Raw genomic sequence first — 7,780 nt, 5'->3', positions numbered from 1 at the left:
GATAGGAGGACTCCTTGTTTTAACCTAAATGTTTAAACCTAAATAAGTCCATAGTTTGGAGATCTTTGGATTTAGGATTTTGGATTTTGGATTTGGATTTAGGATTAGAAGAGCCTATGCCCCAAGTCCCAACCCTAACTAATATTTCTAAGGAGTGCGCACTTGGATTAATCACCTATCATCTCTGAGATCTGGGCTCTCCACCTGAAAATAATTCCCAGATTTTTCTAAGTGATAAGAAAAATACGTGGATTATAGCCCTTCATAAATTGTGAAGTACTCTTAAAAACACAAGTCCCTGTGTCACTGGTCCTATACTAGTCATGCCCTAAGGATACAGTGCTGTGAGACACCAGGTTTCCCAGTAGATGGGCTGTGGATGTCTCATAACCTCCCAGTCACTCTGTGTCAGAGGCTGAGCCACTGACACTTCAGGGTAGAGGAGGACATGAAGAAGAGCTCTGGCACAAGGAAGGGCTAGGTCAGCTTTCCCAGGTCGGTCAAATAAGGACCCCTTCACCAACTTTCATGCTCATAGGAAAACTCACCTGCACTCTCAACAGTCTCCCAGAAGAAACTCCTCTCCCAAAGAATCCAGGGTCTTGGGAGAAAGGAGGAGGCTGGTGAAGGAAGCTCCTGATCAGCGCTTTCTCCTCAGAAGATATTTGTGTGAGGAAAATGGACTTTTTTTCATCTTTGCGTCAGGGCAAACAATTGGCATGTTTCGTGAGCTCTTCCTTATAGCAGCAGCGTGGTGTTGTGGAAAGAGCTTGAGAGTGACTCAGGGCTTGCCTCTGTCCTTTAATTAATGTGTAACCTTTAACTGATTGCTACTTCCTTTGAACTATGGCCTAAGCTAGGAAAGCCCTGAAGATAGAGGAGACATCACTTCTTAGCTCACCATGTTGCTCTTAGAAGCCATGCTTTCAGTTCCCAGTTAGATTCCATATTGAATTTGTCTCCAAATGTTTTTTTCCTGAGTTACTCTAGTCTCTCCTATTGTTTAAAGCTCCAATACTCTGTTCTTTGTCTGAGAAGTTAGTGCCAACGCCTGAATCCAGCACATAGATTCTCAGTACATGCTTGTTAAGTGCCTGATTCTAGGAATTAATTTAAAATTCATTGTAAGCTCCTGAGTGAAGCCCCCAGAGTACTTAGCAAGGCACAAAGCAAGTGCTCAAGAAACAAGAATTGTTAATTCATTGATTCAACATTTATCATCTCTTCCCTCCTCTTGATTTGTATCTTCTTTGCTTTGGGAAGTTGAAATATCCTGCCACGTTTTCCATTTCCCAACTGTCACCAGCTTTGAAGTACAAATTTCCATATTCTTAGAGGATTCTGGAATCTCTCCTTATGGGACACCAAGGTAAATGTGAATTTTAGATAAAAAATAAATATTTTCTTAGATATAACTATCTCCTGTAAGAGCCTTTGGACATGCTTGTACCAAAATTTTTTTCACTGTTTATCTGAAATTCATATGTAACAGAGATCTGTATTTTATCTGGTAACCCTTCTTAGAGGGTCTTACCAGAAGCAACGATATTGGACATAGATGTTGTCATTTCTCAAAGTTGAGAAATGACAATTTTGAGAAATGAGGCTCTGTGTTCATTAATTAGTTGGTTTCCAAACATCCCTAAGGAGCCAGAAAGCTGCTTTATCTTCCTCCAAGCACAGGTTGTGCTCATAGTCATGTGTTGGGGAAGAGAGAATCAAGCCCCCCAGTTTCCCGCTTGATATCAAGCTTCCTTCATTCCATCAGTGAGCTGCCCTCTCTCATCCCAGCCACTGGACAGGTGCTTGTGAATATGCCATCAGCACCCAGAAATTACAGCCTCTATCTTTTGTATGCCTCCTATTGCACTAAATCACTGAGTCCTGTGTTTGTTCTTATTGCTGTTATTTATTTTTTGTTGTTTTCCCTACAGAATTATTTCCTGGACCTGCCTCTTCATTCCACTTCTCTAGCTGGCTATGCTAATTTACTGTGTCATCACCTGGGCCTGGAGTATAGCAACAGTGTCCCAGCTCTTCTGGCTCCCTGTATCTGTGCAACTTCCTGCAAATTTATGCTTATTTACCATCCTTCTCCCACCTGGGAATCCCTTTTGGGAGAAGCTGGCATGAGTCTCTATTTTCTGTTTACCAAATCAATACCAGGCTCCACAGCCTGGCCTTCAAGGCCCCAACCCTCTATGGTTTCCTCCCCTTGTCTGCTTTCCATAGACTGATGCAATACAATGTCTATTTACCAATCCCTGGGCCTCATCCCTGCTCCTAGCTGCATCAACCCCATCTTTACATTTGCCCTGTGTCCCTAAATCCTTTCCTACTCCTCTGGGTCAATCCAGGTCCCTTGCCTCCTTCAAAACCCAGCCCATTAGAGGATAACACAGCCAACTGTGAGATGGAGGAGGCTGTTCCAAGGGGGAAAAAGCACAAGAGGAAAACACAAATCGTTCAATAGATTTGATTACGCAAAATTGAAAAGCTTCTTTATGTTAAAATGTCCTATAAACGAAACAAGAGAAACTAGGAAAAATATTTGCTACATATAATAAAGTTAATATTCTTTTTTTTTTAAATTTTATTTATTTGACAGAGAGAGAGAGATCACAAGTAGGCAGAGAGGCAGGCAGAGAGGAGGAAGCAGGCTCACTGCTGAGCAGAGAGCCCGATGCGGGGCTCGATCCCAGGACCCTGAGATAATGACCTGAGCCGAAGGCAGAGGCTTAATCCACTGAGCCACCCAGGTGCCCCTAAAGTTAATATTCTTAATATAATTTTACAAATCGTATGAAACAGATATTCCAAAAGCAAACGAAGAAGAGATATTAGTGTGTCACACATAGACACAAAATAGAAGAGGCTGGAAACATAGAAAGCCATAAAACCTCAGTAGTATAAGAGAAGTGCAAATTGAAATAACAATGAACTTCCTTTCCCTTTATCAAATGGGCATTTTTTTAAAGACCATAGTCAATGCTGATATGAGTGCAAAAACGGGAACTTTCACACATGCTTTAGCAGGATGTTTTTTATACCTTTTAAAATAGTATAGGTTTGAAAAATCTTCCTACCTTTTTACCATGTGAACAGTGTTTTCCAGTTTTTCTACAATAAATGTAGATCCTTTTTATGATTAACAATATACACAAATACATTTTGAAAATTCCTATGAAAATTAAAGACAGATGAGGAGAGAGGAGAAGGAGAGTACCTTATCTTAATTCAAATGCTCAGCAGTGAGTGTTTCTCCCTCTCCTTCTTCTCCTCCCTCCACTCATGCTCTCTCTCTCCCTCAAATAAATAAATAAAATCTTAAAACAAAAAGCAAAAAACAAACCAAATAGACCTGGTTTAGTAATCCATGATTGCCACTAACTAGCTGTGATTAACCTCTCAAGCCTAGAGACTGGCTCACAGGGCTGTGAAGATTAAAACAGAAGAAAAGGGTGTAACTTGTTACCATAGTACCTGATGGTGGTTTTTTTTTTTTTTAAGATTTCATTTATTTATTTGAGAAAGAGAGCAAGAGGGAGAGAGAGTGTCCACACAGAGGGAGAGGGATAAGCAAGCTCCCCTCTGAGCAGGGAGCTCAATGCAGGGCTCAGTCCCAGGCCCCGAGATCATGACCTGAGCCAAAGGCAGACAGTTAACAGACTGAGCCACCAGGCACCCCCGTAGTACCTGATGATTTGTAAACATTCAAAAAATGGTAGTATCTGTATTATTGTTCTGTTATATCCTCAGCAGATAGTTTCAATGTTCTGCATATAGTAGGTACTAAATTAAAATGTCTGACTGATGGTCTGATCTTTTAAATCTGTACCTTTAATAGTCTTAATCTTCTCTACTGACCCCATTCTCTTTTCCCCTTTCCTCTTTCTTATTCCACATCTGTTCTCTCAATCTCCTTTTTCCTTCTCATTAAACTCCTTGTTTTATGGAACAATCTTTCTTAAGTGTCTGAATAGCATTTTCAAAGCCCAACTCCAGCCTTACCTGAAGGTCAGCAGCATTGACAATTGGTCCCAGTCTTCTCTTTACTCTTGTTCTTATTTTATTAATACCTGGCTTGAAACTCATCTGTTCTTGGAATGCTGCCTATGCTTGACTACACCTGAGTCTGTTCACATGGGTGCTTCCTGGTGGCCTGTGATATGCTTGTCTTTTTTTTTTTTTAAAGATTTTATTTATTTATTTGACAGAGAGAAATCACAAGTAAGCAGAGAGGCAGGCAGAGAGAGAGGAGGAAGCAGGCTCCCTGCTGAGCAGAAAGCCCGATGTGGGGCTTGAACCCAGGACCTGGGATCATGACCTGAGCCGAAGGCAGTGGCTTAACCCACTGAGCCACCCAGGCGCCCCAATATGCTTGTCTTTTGACCTTTTCTTTCCTCCAGGCAGAAGCTCATTTCATGTTCCTTATGATCCTTCCTGAATGTTTGTGTTCATCTGTCTTATAAATTAAGAAGTTTATAGTATTTATTAGTCAGCCAAATATCCTCCCTTTCCTTCCTCTTTTCCCCCTTTCATGCCTCCCACTCCTTTACCCTGCCCCCTCAGAATATAATTATTATTCTTTTCTTTTCCTCTCACATAAATTTGTATTTACTTCGGGAAGTAGGATGAATGCTTTTGTGCCTATGACCCGTTGGCCTGATATTGACTCTATGTCCTTGTATTTTTTTTAAAGATTTATTTATAAATTTGAGAGAGAGAGAGAAAGAGACAGAGGGAGGGAGAGACAGTCCATAAACAGGAGGGTCAGAAGGGAGAGGGAGAGGGAGAGAGAAACTCAAGCAGACTCTGTGCTGAGTGCAGAGCCTAACATGGGACTTGATCTCATGACCTTGAGATCATGACCTGAGCCAAAACCAAGAGTGGACACTTAACTGACTGAGCCATGCAGGCACCCCAACTATATGTCCTTGTATATTTTCGGAAACATACACTGAACACTTTAGAGTGACTGATAAGAGATAACAACAGGAGAATGTGACCATGTGAACAGCACAAGATCTTTCCTTGTAACTCTTTTGGTAGTGAGTATGGAGTTTGTCATTAGACTAGATTTGAATCTGTTTCCAGTACTGTGCTTTCTGAGATTTAGCTTCTTTGACTGTGAAAAGGTGATAACATCTGTCTCAGAAGGTTGGAATTAAACGTGTGTAAAGCCTAAGATACAATCTAAGTCAGAGTAGATATAGGGCATTCTCTAACACAAAAAGAAATTTGAATTTCCCCTTCTCTTTCCTAGATTTACCCATTCTGTGGGGTTTTATAATTCAGTGGGGGGAAAAATAAGACTTACATAGATTAACACTAAACATAATCAAAATTGATTTATCAAACACAACGTTTACTATGTCCCACCTACTCTACTAATAGCACTTTGTAAGATTGCCTCATTTAATCCTCATAACAGGTACTATTAGAACCCCAATTTTAAGATAAGGAAACTGACATCCCTATAGTCTCACAATTAGCAAGAAGCAGAGCAGGGAATGTAGTACCAGTGTTCATGCTCATAACTGCTGTATTCTACTTTTCTCACTCATGCCTCACACATAGTAGGAACTGAAGAGATATTCAGGTCTTTTCCTTCTAACTCCTTTGACCCAAGTAAAGAAAACCACTACACATTTCCAGAAAAGCAACCCTTACCTATTCTTTGGTGAAAACAGTTGGCTGCTTTTCATACAGGCTAAAATTCCAACCCTGTCTGGTGCGAAGGAGCCAGGGGGAAAGGGAAGAGACTGGCTATCTTCTACTCTCCAGGGTCTAGTTCCTCCAGGGCCAGTGGCTCTGAATAAGTACTCCAGGGTGTGGAGAGGATGACGTTTAGAGAAAGTCTTTGGGACACCAAGTTAGTAGATCCAACTTGAAAGCCATGATAAGGGCCAGAGAGTATTTTGTTCTAGCTAGCCTGTGGCTCTATCCATTGATTTAATGATACCAAGACACCTTGAAGATAAAGACCAATTGTAAAAGGTCTAGACTCTGTATTTAACTTTGATTCAATAATGTTAACATCTCGCCTCACTGGGTAGGTTTTGCTCTGTGTGCTTCATGCAGACATTCAAAGATGTGGCAAGAAATACAGTTGACACCTCTTATGTTGATATTTCTTATTGAAATCATTATGGACACTAAATTTTCTTGAAGTAAACAATGTAACCACTAGAAATTTCACACATTTGTATTTTCAAGCAGAATCTCTAATCTATTTAAAAAGAGATTCCAAAATGATTCCATTTCAAGGTATGTCTTTAATGAGAAACATTTCTAGTTCCAAGGTGAAGACTGAGCACTTAGGATAAGACCAAATAGATTCTGAACCCTCATTAATCTATATACCACCTACTTAGACTTGTGGTGATAATTTTGACTGGGTTTAGAGTAAACTTAGCTTAGCTTAGCAAATGCTTTTTCTTTAAGACTAATTCATGGTGTGAGGTTCCTGGGTATTTAAGGGGTCTATGAAAGTGGTAACTTTGGGTTGGTAATGGTTGACTTAGTGGGACAGATCAGCTCTGACAGGCCATCACAGATGGTCTTAACTATTTAAAAAATAATGAAACAAGTAATTATTGTGAATTAGTATAGTTTGGTTAATAATATTTTTCAAAATCTGGGATCCATGATGGCAGGGGGTAAGGTCTATGTGTAAAAAAAAAAAAAAAAAAAAAAAAGTCCTTGATGGTGAAAAGTTTGGGAATTACTGTCCCAGGGTATAAATTAATAAAATCAGCAATATCACAGAGGATTTTCAAAATATAGTATAGTTTTATGTATATTACCAAAAAAAGTGAAATGAAAATAACTGAAATGTAACAGCAGTTCTTTTTAATTTGTAGTCTGTGGGAAATTAACCATTTTCTTCTTTTCTGTTTCTCCAGTTTGTATTTAATTTAATGATATGCATTAATTTATAATTGTAGATATATATAATTTAGTAATTTAAAAAGTTAGACCATGATTTCTAAGCAAGTATTTTAGAAAATAATCTATACACATTTATGCACTATTCTTTTCTGTTTCATTTAATCAAGGTCCTTAAGCCTCTACCTTTCCTCTATTTCATCTAGTTCAAACCTACCTTCCTCATTTAATGCTTTTAATGGTGGGCATTTCTGCATCAGTTAGGAAGGACGTTGGGTTTGAGGTTGGTTGAGTTTTGACGAGACCTCAGTTGCAATGCCTTCCTGCCAAGCATCTGCGATTTCATAATGTTGGAGCATTCACTGTATCCTGGCACATTGTGGCTTTCTATAAGTTTGCTGTGGCCAAACTAAGAAAGAAGGCATATGCAGATTTCTACAGAAATTATGATTCCATGAAAGATTTTGAGGAGATGAAGAAGGCTGCTATCTTTCAGAGTGCAAAGGAATGTTGGAATGTAAAGAATTTCTTTGAGTTGAGTTCCATGGAAGTTTGTCACTGACCTGTGTTTCTGAACTATGAACATGAGTACTGGGTTATGAAATAGTTTCTCTTGATAAACAACTAACAGTAACAACAAAACAGTTAATGGTGGAATGACTGATTGGGACCTGAGTCTTGATACTGGCTTGCAACTTTCAGAAAATAATGTCAAATCTGTCAATTGATTGGAAGTAGTCTAAAAGAGGTGAGGCCAAAATGAACTTCAAGAAGTCTCGAGACGTAACTAAGTTTGCTTCAGTATTCACGAGAATGAGTCAGTTAGGCCTCCAAACTCTACACTGGGGCATAGCCAAAAGCTATCTTTCCAGGACACAGCCTGGAAGAT

The 7,780-nt window shown here is 39.4% G+C and overlaps 1 long non-coding RNA gene across 1 annotated transcript; it reads left to right on the top strand.

The window, feature by feature from the left end:
* Positions 1-2,397: 2,397 nt before the first annotated feature.
* On the top strand, positions 2,398-7,400 carry LOC125078462 (uncharacterized). Its single transcript, XR_007120901.1, has 3 exons — positions 2,398-2,408; positions 3,063-3,067; positions 7,306-7,400. It is a non-coding gene; the product is annotated as an uncharacterized LOC125078462 (long non-coding RNA).
* The last annotated feature ends 380 nt before the right edge of the window (positions 7,401-7,780 follow it).

Source organism: Lutra lutra, chromosome 10 (genome assembly GCF_902655055.1).
Source record: "Lutra lutra chromosome 10, mLutLut1.2, whole genome shotgun sequence".
Lineage (NCBI taxonomy): Eukaryota > Metazoa > Chordata > Mammalia > Carnivora > Mustelidae > Lutra > Lutra lutra.
Note: the sequence above shows the minus strand (reverse complement) of the source record. Positions and strands in the feature narration are given on the sequence as shown.